This window comes from Pezoporus wallicus, unplaced genomic scaffold (assembly GCF_028554395.1).
Source record: "Pezoporus wallicus isolate ANWC-B61680 ecotype Strahan unplaced genomic scaffold, APGP_CSIRO_Pwel_v1 contig_13721, whole genome shotgun sequence".
Classification (NCBI taxonomy): domain Eukaryota; kingdom Metazoa; phylum Chordata; class Aves; order Psittaciformes; family Psittacidae; genus Pezoporus; species Pezoporus wallicus.
The window spans coordinates 547,150-564,082 of NW_026640870.1; the positions used below are offsets into that span (position 1 = coordinate 547,150).

General features: G+C 45.8%; 1 long non-coding RNA gene across 2 annotated transcripts in view; it reads right to left on the reverse strand.

The window, feature by feature from the left end:
- LOC130605427 (uncharacterized) overlaps nt 1-13,249 on the reverse strand; it is a 50,383-nt gene extending 37,134 nt beyond the window's left edge. For both annotated transcript variants that reach the window (XR_008973691.1, XR_008973690.1), the window contains exons 1-2: nt 13,128-13,249; nt 5,880-5,946 (exon numbers count right to left, since the gene is read on the reverse strand). This is a non-coding gene — a long non-coding RNA (uncharacterized LOC130605427). The remainder of the gene's footprint in view (nt 1-5,879; nt 5,947-13,127) is intronic.
- Between the last annotated feature and the right edge of the window lie 3,684 nt (nt 13,250-16,933).

Below are 16,933 nucleotides of genomic sequence, written 5' to 3' on the forward strand. Positions count from 1 at the left end.
AAAGGAAGACTGCTATGTTAGATGAAGCCAGGATGCTGGGTGAGTGCTGGGATGGATGTCATGCTTGCTAAGATGACTAAATTATCTTGTCGAGGAACATCATGGGATCAAGTTGAAGTCACTTCTTATGGAATGTAGGATGCTTTGTAACGCACTTCCACATAGCTAAAACTTGAGTGCACATCTTTGTGATTTCAGTTTGCACTTTTCTACAAGTCCACGTGCCCTGTGGGTTGCAAGGGGAAGGGTAGAGGCCCAGAGGAGCTATATATATATGCAGAGGTGATTAAACCAAGAAGTGAGACTTCATCTGATTTCATGACTGAGCTGATTTATTACCTCACTGCTGTCAAGGGAAGCTCTGGCATCTTCCTCCTCCGTCTGCCCTGGTGCTCCTGAGACCCTTCACTGAGCTTGTTCATCTCACTAATCCAGCAGGAAACTTCACTGGCTTTTCCACTGAGGGGTTTATCTGTAGCAGAGCATGAGCCTGTAGGCAGCCCAGGGGGGACAGAATTGCAGGCAGAGTGAGTTCCAGAATTGCCCCTTTCAACAACAGTGAGCCCTGAGATCACTCTGACAGTCCAACTCAGCCAAACTCCAGTTACAGTAAGCCCCAGGAAACTAATTCAGTGATCTCAAAGTCTTTAAGTGGATGCCAGTGATCATGTATAATATCCTTAGTGTGCTTGCTGCTAAATCACACTGGTACACTTATATATGCAGTAGGGTTTTCCCTGCTAATAATCAAAGGTGCTAATTTGCATATGCTCTTGGTTATGTCTTTAAAATATAATGAGGGTAATAAAAGCAAAAGTCTTGCCTGGAATTATAAATGAATAGTTATCTGTCTCTCCTGTAACCTGTCTGTGCTTTCCTCATTTGGGCAGAATTAAATCTACACCGTTTAAGAAATCTCCAGATGTAAATGGATCAGAAAATAATAGCCATTTATTTCCCAGCAGCGGATGGTTCCTTCTCCTCCTACCCCAGTGGTAAGCAGTGATTTGTAGCAGGGATTACACTCTGCTCCTTGGAAGTGGTGGTGAACAATGTTATGTTGTGTTATTGCCCTCCTGCAACAATGCAAGGGCATAAAATCATAGAATCCAGTCTAAACCTCCTCTGATGCAAGATGAGGCTGTTGCATATTGTCCTATCACTTGTTACTTGGGAGAAAAGACTGACCCCCACCTCGCTACAACCTCCTGTCAGGCAGTTGTAGAAAGTGATAAGGTCCCCCTGAGCCTTCTCTTCTCCAGACTGAACCCCCCAGGTCCCTCAGCCGTTCCCCATCACATCTGTGCTCTGGGCCCTGCACCAGCTCTGCTGCCCTTCTCTGGCCCTGCTCCAGCACCTCAATGTCTCTTGTAGTGAGGGGGACCAGAACTGAACACAGGATTCGAGGTGCGGACCACCTGTCCAGTACAGGGGATGATCACTGCTCTGGTCCTGCTGCACACACTATTGCTGACACAAGCCAGGATGCTCTTGGCCTTCCTGGCCCCTGGACACACTTCTGGCTGGTATTCAGCTGCTGTTAATCAACACCCCCAGACCCTTTTTCATGAGCAGCTTTCCAGGCATTCATCTCCAAGACTGGAGAGTTGCATGGGATTGTTGTGACCCAAGTGCAGGACCCAGCACTGAAGCAGGTTGAACCTCATTCAACCGGCCTCAGCCCTTTGATCCATCCTGTCCAGATCCCTCTTTAGAGCCTTCCTACCATCTGCAGCCTACTACCTACTGCAGGAACAGTACAACCATCCAAGCTGTGACACGTTTAAATTGATCTCTATTCACTCCCAGTTGGGAAAGTTCTAGAGCCAATCCTGCAGAAGCCAGCAAAGCTGTCTGACTGTGACTGACATGTTCCCACTAGAAGAATTTATGCCACAGACATGAAAGCATTTTACTACTGGACATTGTCTCTGAACATGAGTAAAACTCTATTATACGTGAGTGTGGGCCAGTGCGTATAACCATCATCGTTTGGGGGAATTCATTCACTTGTATGTCCCTGCAAAGTACTTTACCTGGTTACCTCTGTTAGCAGGAGTGTATTGCTCTTCATTTGCCAAGAGAATTAGATTTATGAGAGAGGTGTGCCAGGGACAAATTGGAGACAGCACTGTCTGGCCAAGCATCAGTGTCCGGCTATGAGCAGACAGAAAACAGTTCAGAGTGTCTAATGAATGAAACCATCCTACTGAAACTCTGCTCTCCAGTTTCACAGGCAGAGGAGGGGATGTCCCCCAGTACCATTCCCTGTCATGGTGCCTCTCTCTTGCTCTTGCACAGCTCTTTCAGTGCCTGGTGAAGTAGAGGATGCAGGACAAGGGGCTGCCTGCGATGGCTGCTGTGGGAAAGCACAGATCCTGCAGCCTGGTAATGTGTGCTCTTGCCTGCCATGCAAATAGGGCCTCTGGCTGTCATGTGTCCCCATGCACTGACCAATCCCTCAGTCCTTCCCCTGTAATACAGCCTGATACTGGCATTCCCAGAACCCTAGGAGCAGCCCTGGTTTTGGAATCGTGTTCCATAGCAGACAACAGCTTTGAAATGGGTCTGGAGGAGGTGTGGGTTTGATGCCTTCCCCAGGTGCTCACAAGGAACTGAGACATCTGAGTCAGATGTAAAGACAGGGAACAAATGGGAATCCTTCTTGTATTGTGGGATCACAGCACAAGACAAGAGAGAAACCTGCTAGAAGGATTGATGGGCACGAAAGCCAAGTGCTGGCTGCTTCTCCAGAGGGGGTTGTCTGCTAAAATCCAGCAGAGGAAAGATGGAGAGGACACAAGTTAACAATAGCTAAAACAGGCCAGGCCAGGCAGGCTGCCTGCTACACCAGAGCTGTGGATGTGAGGCCAGCATGCAGCTGAGCAGGCACAGCTCCAGCCACCACACAGCCAAAGCAAGCAGTGGTGAGACGTGTACTGTCCAAGAGGCTGCTGTACATCTGTGAGAGCAGAGATGAAACTGGAGCACAGGAGCTGGCAGGCAGCTCACCCACACCAGTGGGGATGGACTGGAAAGAGGGGGACACAGAGCCTCCATCCCTGCCTTGCCTAACAGAGAAGAGTTAAAAGTGATACAGGCTAGGAGAGCATCATCCTGCAGGCTGGGTACAGCCCAGGGGGAGAGGAGAGGAAAGAGGGTGGAAACCAGCTCCTGAAAGCCCCTTGCAGGGCATTTGGTGTGAGAAGCCCTTTGTGACGAGACACTGGAGAAGTGGTGGGCAAAACTGGCCAGCCAGTGGAGCCTCAGAATTGCTGGAAATAGTTGTCTTAAGAGATCACCTGAGCTTTAGACACATGGTTTGCCTACCTGTTACTATTCAGTGCGTGTTACACAAATAGGCACTAGAGACACAAGAGCAGAGGAGGAAGAGGGACAGAGGTGGGTTAAAGCTCGCTCTCTTGAGCTGTTTGTTCCCAGACCTGCCATAGAAACTCTTGTGACACCACTTTCTGCAGATCTGTGGGGATTTTCTGTGCCCTCACCTGCTGCAACATGCATGCTCTGGGTTTCAGCTGGATAAATAATCATGTATTTTGGTTTCAGCAGCTTGCAGTGGGTAACACTGGCAAATCAGAAATGGAGGAGTATGTAACAACCTGACATCCTGCCTCCCTTCCAAGCACTAAGCCTGGGACCAGTGCTATGTGTGTGAACCAGCCACAGCAGACCTAGATTTCAGAGATTTCCTTTCCTCCCCCTCCCAAGAAACAAGGAAACAAAGGGCTTTATCTAACATTAAATTAATGGGTTTTTTAAAGCATAGATTAAGAGACTATTTATGTTCAATTACCCATTTTAGAGCAAGGAAACAGCAGAGAGAGGTGGCTAATGTTGTAATCTATATGTTCAGCATTCATTGGGTGCTTTGAGGGGTACAGTAAGTATCTCTGTGCTTGCTTTGCAATGAGTCTCTCTTTCTTGCATCTCTCCCATCTCACCAAGGTTTCATTCTGCACTTCTCACAACAGGGGGACTTGCTGATTACTCTCCTCTGATTGAGTTTGGGTAATGGAAGTCACTAAAAATCTCTTTCATGTCGTATGTTGTCATAGATCTCATTAAGCCATTAGATTTGTTCTAGACCCCTTACAACAGAGGCCAGGGGAAAAAAAGGGGGAAAAAAAGAACAAAAAAAAAAGAATGATGTGCTAATATTTTTCAAATGTTTCCAGAGAAACTGCTCAGCATAATTACAGCTGCTCTTGCATTATTTAACCTGCCTACACACCCCTGGGGCTTCCAAGAGAGAAAGAGGCAGACAAGATCCCAAAGAGCCGTTCCATCACACACAGTTGGGTTGGATCACATTACTGAAGGGGCCAGAGATTTAAAAACTATTCATAAATGCAAATTTTCCTGGGTTAGTTCAAGGTCACCTGGGTACAAGACGGTGCCAACAGCAAAATCAGACCAGACTGGGACTGCTCCAAAGGGATGTTATATCTAGCTATCCCCTTACCGCTGTTTGCTTTCACTAGCTTACCATTTTTAGCACATTTTACATCTTTTTGTGCTTTCATTTCACTTGTAACAATACTATTTACTACAGAAATTGCTACAGCTAGTGAAGGAATCTCCTCCTTTTAAGGAGAAAAGATACTACATGTTGCTACAGACCCACAGCCCATCGCAGCCAGCCCACTAAGGTATTTATTCACCACCACTCAGACCTGTGCTTTCATGTGGCTGCGGAATGGCACAGCGGGTGGCTGTCTAGACAGAGACCTGCTTGGGTTGCAGGTACAGGCACAGGCTGCAGCAGGGAGGCTTCACGCTAAAAGTTGCTTTTCTCACTCTTCACACATCCAGAACTGCTGTAAAATCATTTGCATCTGACATTGTGGCAGAGACCCACACCCTAAAACCCTTCTGAGCCCAGCTTTGCTAGCTGCAAAGTAGGGATGTGAGACTCAGCACTAGCCAGAAAAGGTTTTGAACAAGTTTACAGCCAACACTGGCGCTTAGCTTTGAAGAGATCCCATTCATGGGCGTGTTGTGCTGACCTGCTATAACAAACACAGAGACATGACAGTGTTAATGTGTGGTAAATGCTCCTTCTGGTGCACAGGACCCCAGCAGGTAAAGGCAGGAGCATGAATATCTGAAATTTAACTTTTCCTAGTATCACCCCATTTACTTTATGTCAGACTGTGTTTATCTTCCACTGCTCACATTTAAATGTCAGAGTATCAGCATGTCTAAATTCCTCTTTTCACAGATGGAAACTGTCGATTTTTAAACACAAAAGGCACCCGGGAATGTGATGTGCATATTACCCTGGCACACAGTTTAACCTTTAAAGTCTGTTCTTTAAGAACCAGCTTTAGGATGAAGCCAATCACTCCAATAAAATGATCATTTACTGTTCTATAACTCCTGGATCCTGAAGAAACCAGAACTACTTTGCAAAGTATAAAAGAAGAATAGGTCAGGCTCTAAATAATGTGCAAGATAATGGAGGACTACAAGGTTTTGCTTCCCGCATACCTTGGGGTCTTCCTGGCACTGCAAGGCTATGAAGCGGAGGAGGGCTCAGGCAGAGCCTGGGGAGTTGGCCCTTTGCATTCCCACTTTTCTCCTTGAAAGATCAGAGCATCCTCTTTGACTCGGCAGCGTGGACATGGGTGCTATGGACACCAGCACCCAGCAGTGCGAGCCCAGTGGTGCTCCCAGGGAGCCGATACAACGCTGCCCGCAAGGACACCCACAACCAGGCAAAGTAAGCTCCAGAAAGGCTTTACAGACACATCTGGTGGTGGTGGATTATTCAAGCACTCCTCAGTTTTAGGCTGTGATTTTATGAAATGCTTCAGAGCATAAGATTCAGAGACACTTGCTGGGTTTTGGGCACCTACCTTTGACTCTCAGATCACTGCCCGTGCATCTACAGCATGTTGTCTATCCCCTTTGGAGTCCTTCAGTCTGGAAGAGGCAAAAGAAGCACCAAGTCAGACTCCAAACAATACTTTAGGACCTGTTTTCAGGGTGTTTCTGTATCTTCTGGACCCCAGCTAGAGATGTGACAAATAAAATAAGGCTCGGTAAATCAGAGAATCCCAGACTGGTTTGGGTTGGAAAGGCCCTTAAAGCTCAGCCAGTTCCAACCCCCTGCCATGGGCAGGGACACCTTCCACTGGAGCAGGCTACCCCAAGCCCCATCCAACCTGGACTTGAACAGGTATCTGGAAATGAACAGAATAATCAGAGCCTGCTTTGGGCATTTTGTGAAAGATGAAAGCAATTTTGCTGTTTGTGGCCCAAAATTGTGTGTGCCTTTTGGGTGACCATGGCTGCGTATTAAACCAGGTGAATTTGAATGCAAATTTGATGACAGGAGTAGGGAGACAAGGAAGCTCAGGGATGTTAGTTTAAGACAAAATGTGCTTTAATTGAATGTTCTCCACTTTGTTGGCTCTTCGCTTAACCAGTTCAGGACATAAAAGCAGTGCTTGCCACCTCAGTGTGTCATGGAGCAAAGCTAGGTATCAGGTAAGCAAGAATAGCCATAATGGAGAACTTTTCTCCATGTATTTTTGACCCTCAATCCACTCCAGTGAATTTGAATCCTTCCTTGCCAAGAAGCAAATTCCAGGGATGCTTTTCTACCACAATCGCACCAAAATCTCTGAGCCATTAAAAGCCAGCACTCAAAGGAACAAGGTGTCACTGGTTTGGACATCAGGTAGAAATCTATATGGATTCCTTTCATTTGGGTAATACATCCCTCTTCTTCTGAAAAATATGCCTCTAGTTCATGGTGAGAAAATCTCTTTCTCGCTTTCACTTATGGAGCCCTGGAGATATCTCCACCAATTACAACGTTATTAGCTCTTTTAAAGGACAAAAACAAAATGGGCAATTGAAGTTTGATTGCATTGCAGAATGGTCTTTTTTCCTCTGTTTATTTTTGTCAGCTCTGTCGAGGTAATACATTCCAGGAAATGAGACAGTGATGCTATCTGGGGACAAGTTTAGCTTAGATAGGTCTGCACAACCTTTTGGTCTCAGCTCTGTGGATACCCTCTGGAGTTTCATACTCTGCCCTGCCGTGTTTGAGACTTGCTGCCTACCAAGGCTTGCCTTTGCTTTCATCTCTGCCAAATTCAGTACAAAGCTGTCTGAGAAAATGCCGTTTTGCAAGGCTTGCTCGTATACCAGAGTGGAAACAAGGTCTGGGATCAGTTCTAAACTCTTTGTATTATGTTGGGTAAACTGTTTCAGAGCCCCTCTCAGCACTGTGGCTGTCACCCTGAGGTCTCCTCTGCACCCACTAATCCCAACCAGCCCAACGAAAGAGTGTTGCATCCCCCTGTGCTGCTTTTACAGTGGGCTCTATGCTTTTCCATACACTGGAGGGATGCTGAGTGCAGCAAGGCTCATGCAAACAACCAGGTATTAAAGGTAGGACTGGCACGATTCATCCCTTACAGATACGGATGCTAATCCAGCATGCAGCATTTTTTACTGATTCCTGAAAAGCATTCCCATAACCATTCCTTGATGTCTGTGTGGCACAAGTAACTGTTCAATTAAATCACAATTAAATGGCTGTTTGATACCCTTCTTAGAACAAAGCTACTTGGCAGGGAAAGGTGAAGAATGGGTAAAATAGTCTATTAATGAATTGCATTACATTTCATCCTCCAGCACTGTAACCTCCCCCTTATAATTACAGGAACTCCGAGCTAGAGGTTTCGTGGGATGAATGGGATGAGAAGTAGAGAGTATAATGCTGCTGAAGAAGCAGTAAGTTAGTTATGGTGGTAACAGGAGAAGAGCTGAGTAGGACTGATGCCCAGGATGGCACAGTGTCACTGAAATGCCGCTGTCAGCACAAGTGCAGAGTCCTGCCTGCACGCAGCTGTGGCCACCAGATGCTACGTAAGCTGATTTGCTGTGTAATTTTATGGATGGGCTTTAAAATATGGCTGCTGGGCAGCGATAAGCCTACAACTTTATCTGCAAAAGAGAGCTGTTATTTATCAAGATTGATTGGATTATAAAGTCAGGCCCCTTAATTAAAGAGTCCTGTAATCCAAAAGGAAAATAATACAAGTTGATGCCCAGCACATGGAGTGGCTCTTTCTTAAAGCACCTGGGCTCTGTCTGCTACCACAAGTTCAAGCACACTGTCAACAGCTTCTGTCCAACTCCGTATCCTGACTGTTTTTTTAATAAACTCTATGCTATTGAATTCACCAGCTCACGTTTGTGCATGCTCAGCAGATGGCTTTATGAAGAGGTGATAGCAGTTTTCCAAGCATCCCGCTGGAAGTCACCCTAAAAGGTGGTTTTCCCCCCTCCAAATGCTCAACATTCAGTGGGAGTGGTGTCTGTTCATGTCCCAACAATGGCTTGTCTCAAGGGTTCAACCTGAAAGTGCAAAATCGACTGGTGCCTGTGGGGAGTGCTCCAGCCCAGTGCAGAGCTGGTGCAGAGCTGTCTGGAGCAGCTCTGTCCCACCACAGGCAAATTCCACAGGGGGAGAACAGCAAATCCCTGACCCACTCTGAGCCTCACATTGGGATTTGAAAGCTGGACTACTGATGTTCACAGCAAAGCAAACCATTGCCTTGCTTTTAAGATGAGGAATATAATATGGTTTTTAATACCTCTTTTTTGAGCAGCTGGAATATTTTAGCCAGTTTCATTCCTTTTCTTTTTTTTTTTCCCCTTTTAATTTAAATGTTACAGAGGAAATTTCAAGCTGATTAGTTAAAGTCTGGTAAAGTAATAAAGTGACTGGGAATAGTATATGAAAGCAGAATTCCCAGATCAGTAGCAGTTACGGCTGCTGAAGCACTCAGAGGTCCCAGGACAGGCAAGAGCTTCGCAGTGCCCTTGGCTGAGCTGGCAGGAAAAGGTCAGGGACTTCTCTGTGGAGGTGAGAAGCAATTCAGGCTGAGGTCACTGGAAGAAGCTTTTGATTCCCCTGAGCACTGAGCAATGCAAAAAAGCCCAGCAGTAAGTGCTCAAAGTCCAGCTCAACCTGGTGGAACAAATAAAGCCCCAAACCTCTTCTGCAAGATGAAGGTACAGTGCAGCCACTGCCTTTGTCAGGATGAGATCCTTCCTTCTCCTCCCTGTTTCCCCTCCCCAGCCCTAAGATGTGTTTGCTTTTCCTTCACTTTGTTTGTAGGTCCAGGCTCTGGCAGGGAGCGTGCTACCTTCCAGATGCCAAAATGGATTATTGGATTAACTCCTCCATCAGCTGTTTGGCCTCGCAGAAGCTGGAGGTCAGGGAAGTTATTAATTCACAGCCTTCTCCATTTGCTCATTGCAAAGGGATGGAGCTATTGACTTTGCAGATTCAGTGGGATCTTATAGACATATTACAGAGTGCAGTTCTGTAGGCAATAAATCAGTATACATCTTTTGATGTCTCTTGTTACTAAATGAAAAAGAAGCATCTGCCACATTATAGATGTGTTCACGTGCCAAGGGGAAAAATGGAGTGTGTGAGAGATGCTCCAGCCTCTCCAGCAGTAGAGTGTCAGCTTTAAGACTCATGCCTGCAGGGCAGCTGATGATGGTATTGCCAGCAACGGAGGTAAGCTCATGGCTGTGTGTGACACCCTGGGAGGCAGTGCTCCCACCCAGGGGCCTGTAGGGAGGTGGGTAGCAGTCACAGAATCACAGAACGGTTTGGGTTGGAAGAGACCTTAAAGCTCATCCAGTTCCAACCTTCTGCCACAGGCAGGGACACATTCCACCAGACCAGGTTGCTCCAAGCTCTGTCCAACCTGGCCTCAAACACTTCCCAGTGCCTGCCTGGGTGCTGGCTGCACTCTTGGCCCTGGCAGCCATTCCTTGCTTCCTCCCGTGCAAGGATGACAAGCCAAAAGGGAGGTGGAGAGCCCATGACCATGACAAACATGTCAACGAAACACTGGGCAGGTGGGAAGCCAGCTGGCCAGGCAGGGCACAAAGCAGGAAAGGTTTTAATTACCAGTGATGGTGCTAAGGCAATCCTTGGTAGCAAAATGGGTTTCCTAAGCCTCTGCAACCTGCAGCATGGCCATGCAGCACAGCAGCTACCTTCAGCCTTTGTGTGCTCCCAGGCCTCTGAAATGGCCCACGAGCATATGCATGTCCCAAGCTGCAGCTGAGCTGCCTCACTCAGCTCTGCAAGGAGATGTGGCCGAGCAGCAGAGATGGTTACTGCCAGCAGGGCAAAGGGCCAGCATTTCTCTGTGAAGATTATACGCCTCAGAAACCATGCACAGAGGAAGTCTTTGCTGGTACATCATCACAACAAAGGGAACATGCATGCAGTGTTGTTTTCTTCCACATCCAGATGAACTGGTGCCTGGCCATCACCAGCTCTTGCTGGCCAACACCAGCTTTTAGCTTGCTCCAGCACCATGAGCTGTGCCAGATCCAACCCTGGTTTAAGGAGTTGTCTGGAGCTTTCAAGTTGCTGGGACGGACAGTATCCCCTGGAGACAACAGAAGGAGTTTCTGTGCATCTGGAATTTGGCTTTAACTTTATTCTTCAAGGAAGATGGATTTTACTGCTGTATAATCCAGAGCATAAGAGCTGATCTAGTCTTATAAGCTTATGAATAGAGAAGCCTCACCTATGGCAACTTCTGGCCTCTAAAGGGCAAACCACTCAGCAGATAAAAGTCCACATACCTCTGGATGAAGTCAGTGGTTTTCTGATTTCTACTTATGCTATGGAGAATAGTGATAGGATGGAAATTTAGTGCCTTGGAGATGTGAGTGCCCTAAAGAGATGGCAGGAGGGTTGGCTCAGCTAGGACAGGGTCCAGAGCATGAGCACTCACCAGCTAGCAGAGGGAGCTGAGCCTGCACAGGAAAGCCAGACCCTTTGCAAGAGCAGGGTTTAACTGCAGCATTTTCTGTTTCCATTGTATCTGACCTTTCTGACTGAGAAGTGTTCTGATTTCAGTAAATTAATGTCTATACTGGCTGCTCATCTGCTCTTGAAATGCATATTCCTATTAGTAAGATACACCATCCTATGCTTAGTTAACAATAAAAGTAGGGACTATTGACATGTTTCTCTGTCCTCAGACTAGACAGATTGTTAAATATCATTATATTTCTAATATTACTATGTGGCAACATGAATCAAGTGGCTATGAATAGATTAAGATGGAAATCAGAAGTGTAATTCTAACCACCAGAGGCATGAGGTTCAGGAACAGCCTTTTAATGTGATTAATGAAGCGAAAATCTAACTAGTTTGAAGATGGAAGTTTGATAAATATAAAAGAGTTCTGTGACATCCTTGCATATGGAGTGTCATGGGAATGTCATTTTGAGCTGGTGCTGCTTTGTAATCAATAAAAATAGAATCTGTCTAATATGTTCAAGAAACCACTTGTTACAGCTTTTTGTAAGGGAACTGTGTACAAGAGCATGAGGAACATCAGGACCAACAGAGAGGAGCAGTGCTTAGTCTAGCCATGAGCTCTGGCAAAGCAAACGGTTTGGGGCATGAAGCAAATAGGTTTGGAGCAACTGGTGGTCTCCTGGGAGGAAGGTAATAACTGATGTACCTAACGTGGGTTTTTGTCCTGCTGTGCTTCTTCCCGAGCCACCTAAAACTTATGAGAATTAGTGCTTTAGGGTCTGGCTGAGTATGGACAAAGTCTGGATACCATGAGCTCACTTTGGCACTCTTTGAAAATCTATTAGTAATCCTCAGGCAACAGATTTTGGCCAGAGAGCTAATCCCTAATGAGGATTTAAGGTTGCAAACTGAGTTGGTACATCCCTATGTGATGGTTCCCCTCTCGGTCTTATTTATCAGCACAGAGCTTTTGCTAAAGAGAGATACTGAGGTGTAGAAGGATGTAATAACATTTTGGGTTTGTTATAAATGTTTTTAAAGCTTTACTTTGCCTGTGAACATCCACAGGCTATGGACTGATGATAGTGAGGAGCACAGGATGTGAAAATGCCTGTGTCTCCTGGATAACTCCACACCTCACCAACCATGGAGGGTGCTGCAAGAAAAACAGCCTCTCCTTCTGGAGCTGGTGCCAGTGCCAGTGCCAAGAGGATAAAATAACAGCTCCCTAGCAATGAAGCTAAGAATTGAGAGAACCCATTTAACCCCTTCTGTGCATAAAGGCAGAACCACAAGGAGATGAGACAGGAGACAGGAGCTTCAGGGCCTCTGAAGAGATGCTGGCAGAGCAAAAGGGGAAGAAAAAGTGCAGCAGGTAGGATGTGGTTCATGGTTTGAGACATGGAGCTGAGCATCCAGTAAAAAAGAGCCTAAAGAGTTAAAAACCTCTCTTCTTTCTCTCATATACCTGATAAATAAAATAAAATTTCCATCTCAGAGATGATCCAAGACCATTTTCCAATAAGAAACAAACCTAGGGCTTAGAAAATGCACACACACAAAGTAGATGAAACTTAAAAGCATTTTCCCAGCATAGTAGTTATAAAAAAAGAGGTGACCTTTAAAGAAAGGCAGTGAGAGTTCATTTGCTGTAAAAAATAAGTTTAAAAAAATCAGCTGGGTTAAGCCAAAAAGCCCTCCCTCCCAGACACTCTCCTGCCATAGGTTAGCGCTCTTTTTAATAGGTGCTTCAGCATCAGGATTTAAAAATTCATTTTCTTTTAGTGTTGGAATAAATGGAAGTCAAGGATTGAAACATCTTCTCCTTCCCCATCCTCCTCTCTTGATGGTGCACAGCCAGAGGCAGTGGCTGCTCTCTATCTTTTCCCTACACATCACTTTACCCAGGAATTTAAGCCCTTATTGGCATCCAGGTGGTTAAAAGGGAAGAGATGGAACATCTCCCTCTCTCCACTCTCCCAAAGGTCACATCCAGAGGTGAGAAAAAGTGCACTAATTCTGTCTAAGACTTCTTTGAACTGGAAAGAAATGCCAACCTAGAACTTTGCTCCACACATGGCAGTGCCCTAAGCAGACATTGGAGCATTGCAGGAAGATGTCTTCCTCCTGGGCAAGTTCTATGATGCCCACAGTGAACCTTCTGCTCACTCCCTTCAGGAGATATACTCTTGGTGCCCGCACACATCAGCCATTTCTGTGTTTCACAATCCTTCAAACAGTAGGATAAAGAACACGTACAACACAGACATTTGGCACAGACCTGTCAGATGCTTGTAGCTGTGATGGTCTCTGTGTCCTCCTCTGAGATGGTGCTCCTGCAGCAGCAGTTCTGGGGTGAGCATTGCATTCTCCTCAGGACCAGGCCAAAAATGTTTATTTCCTATGGGAAAATATAACCATCATGGAGCAATACTGCTGTAAAATGACTGCTTTCAAAGTCTCCGAGGTAGTGGCCAGTCTGTCTGCCTCTTTCCTGATCTAAAAAGGATGTATAAAAGGACAACAGCTAAATTAAAATGCCAAACTGAACAGTTAAGCTATTATCTTTACAAATAATACACAGGGTGTCCTTGCCTTTTAAAGAACAGGCAAGGGTGATACAGCTTGAGGTTCCTCACATGAAGCATCAGCTTCTGGTGGCATGTCAAGGGCTGATGGTCTCATCATTAAATAACTGAGTCATGGAAAATAAAATGCAAGCTCCAAGTGAAGGACTGAGCTAGGATTAAAGCTCCTGTGCAATACCTGATGGCATCCCTGTAGGTAAGACTGGCAAAGCAGAGTAAATACGGAATAATCCTGGTGTGGTCCAAAGAACTGGACCACACAGCAGGGAAAACCCAGCAGGAGATGAGGAAGGTGTCATCCACAACACAGGTGTGAACACAGCTCCTGCTCCCATGTGGACCCCAGCACACCTACGCAGAGAGAGCAGACACTCGCTGCGGGTGCTGACTGACACTGCAGCCTGAAGAGTCTTTACATATGATCATCCTTGATGCCTCTTATGAGTTTTATTAATTTTAAAAGCTTTCTGATCTCTTCCAGTTAAGCTTTAATTACTGTTCTTCATTTGCAGCCCCTAGAAAGATCAAAGCCAGTTTAGAGGAAGAGGCTTTTTATTCCTTACCAACCCTGCCCCCTGTCTTCACTGGGGATTATATTCCTTCCCTCTGCACATCCATGAGATCATTAAGTATAAAGCAGCAGTCAGACAGCAACATCTATACAACAGTACTCCCATCGCCTGTGGCAGTATGCCAGACAGTAAATACGACTTTAAGGCTGTGCAGTTGGTCTTTTGAGCTTTTACAGTTTCTAGCTGGAGGGGAAAAAAGGAAGAAAAGAGACCAGCTGGTGCAGTTACTCTTGCTTTCAATTGCCAGTTATGCAACAGGCAGATACATGGATGTGCTCTGTACCCTTCTGAGTTGGTGTGAAGGCCACTGCCACCTTCATCTTACAACAGCAAGTGGCTAAAAGATGGCACAGGTTAGAGAACTCACTGGCTGCTTTGTCTGAAACGCAGAATTGCTTTCAAAGGGTCAGGTTTCTTCCATCTGTGCCCAGTGGCTCTGAAATTTGACTTTCTCTTTGCACCTTCTTACAACCACTTATATATTTATCAGCTCAACAGAAGTTGTCTGCAGCTGAGCTGTGTTGTAGGCTCACTAAGAGCCATACGTGAGAACATGTCCATGCACAACATGATGGTTACTCCTGTGTGTGCTGGACATGGGCTGATATTTGGCTTGCTGGACTGACCTGCTGAGCCAAGCTTCAGCTCTGGCTGTGGTGTTTAAAGCCTGAGGACTAAAAACTAAATCTAACAACTTCCCAAATCCCTAAACAAGCCACTTGCTGTCCAAGGGGCTGGAGACCCAGGATGCTGCACTTCAGACATGAAGGGGTCCATGCTGGACCTCCTTCTTCCTTAGATTTCATTTGGAAAGTAAAATGTTAACAGCAAGACACTTATTCTCAAGCGTGCTTTCTACAGTGGCTTGTCTGGGATTCAGAAACCTTTTGCTCTGTTCTCCAGCTGCTCTAAGATCTTTCAACAAGGAGTCCCAACTCTGTTCTCCAGGTATCCCCTCAGTCCAACAACTGCAATAAAAAGAAAAACAAACAAGCCGAGAAGTGTTCTGAGCAAATGTGGGGAAATATTTTTGCAGTAAAGTCTAAGCAGTTTTGCAGAGCTCTTCTCAAGTGCATTTACTGAAATTTCCCCAGAGCCTTCCTAATGTAAGTACTGTTGGAAAGATCCTAACTAAGAGAAACAGCTCCTGCCGAGTGATAGTCCAGAGCTTTATTAGTGGAGATCAAAGAGAATAAAACAATTACTGTAATTTCCAAGGAATGGTTTTTCCAGGGGCACGGAGATGAAGGCTGTGAAAATGGGCCTCTGTGTGTTTAAGTAATGGGTAGGCATTCTGGTCTTTAATTTTTTTGCTAGCAGAGGGAATCACCTCCTATTCTGGGATATCCTAATGCAAATACGAAGCAACATTTTGGCTTCCATGGAGAGCTCACAGTCCCTAGAGCTCTGTGTATGTGTGTATGCGAAAACTGTGATGCAGGACACAGACTGCAGCCCAGCAGCGGGACACGGACACCTTAGAGTCCAGTGGATGACAGGATGCCCTCACATGTCCCTGGGTCAGGCCTGATTCAATCCTGTGCTCATTCTTGGAATTCCAAGAGACAAATCCTAATGAATCAAATGCTGCCACTGTTGCATTTGCAGGGGAGCACCCCCAGCATGGTTGGAAGAGCTGTGGCTATGCATGCTGTGGAAACCAGGTGCATTACCCTCCATAGATGTACAGGGCATGACTCCCAGACTTGCTCTGCTCTCGCTTCACAGGCTGCAATGACCCTGCTCTGTGCATGGCAGCTTCTCTCCAGCAAAACAATTGTCATTTATCCTATTACATCATAACGTGTGATTTAGAGATGATTCATCCCTTTTATTTGAGCCTGGACTTGGCTATTATCCTGCATTTCAGCCAAATATTATTAGGAATGTTGATGTGTCTACACAGGGCCATTTTCTCCAAAATTAATCTAAGAACTCTTAAAATGAACGAGCATATATCAAAGATTTCTCTGGAACACAAATAGACTTAATTTGGTTTATCTTAATGCATTTTGGCAACAAATCACAACAAACCAAGGAAAGGTCTCTGTTATTCTGTCCACACAGAAGCAAATGCAGCTGAATGAATCCACTTGAAACTCCAGCCTTCAGTTAGTTCAGGTTAATTTTCCCATGCAAACAAGCCCTAAGTCAAAAGATGAACAGTGATGTTCTCCGCTTTGAAATCTGCAGATCTGGGAGGCTGCACATTGTCTTTACAGAACAGGGTATGCCCAAGCATCGGGGGCTGTCTCCAGACTCTGAGTTCTACTTCACTCATTTCAGAGTAGGTTAAAGCCAGCAACAGCATCCAGGTTGGCAGGTCTGTCATGCAGAAAGCTTTCTGTGACTTCAGGTGTTGGAAAACATGAGTGTTAAGAGCTGATGAGGGAAAGTGGCACTGCCTGGAGATGATAACTGCATGTGATCTGAAGAAGACATGAAGCAGGAAATCTCCTTTCTCTGTGGGAGCCCTACAAACAAGCTTACAGCTCCAAAATCTCCCTTTTGCCTTAGGAGAGGAATAAATGGACTGTACAAGTAACTAGGGTTTCCTGAAGAGACACTGGTGTGAAGACTGAGGAGGCAAAGCAGACCACTCACTGGGAGGTGGGCAGCATCACATCCCAGGTTTGGAAATGGAGGGGGCACATGTGAGACAGCATATTCTCCATGGATGTCCATTACGTTGCTCAGCCCATTACAAAAGCAATATTAAGAAGATTAAACAAATCTGACTAAAGGGAAAGAGCAAATTCACTGCTAATGAGGGGAAAATCTGCCAAAGCCTCTTGCCACAAAATGGGTCCTTGTGTATAGTTATGGCCCAGGGAAAAGTGCTCATTTGGCACATGTCCATTCACCTGAGAGAATCTGACGACACTCTGGCCAGAAGCTCGTCTCTGCTGAAAGAGTGAAGGTGCCTC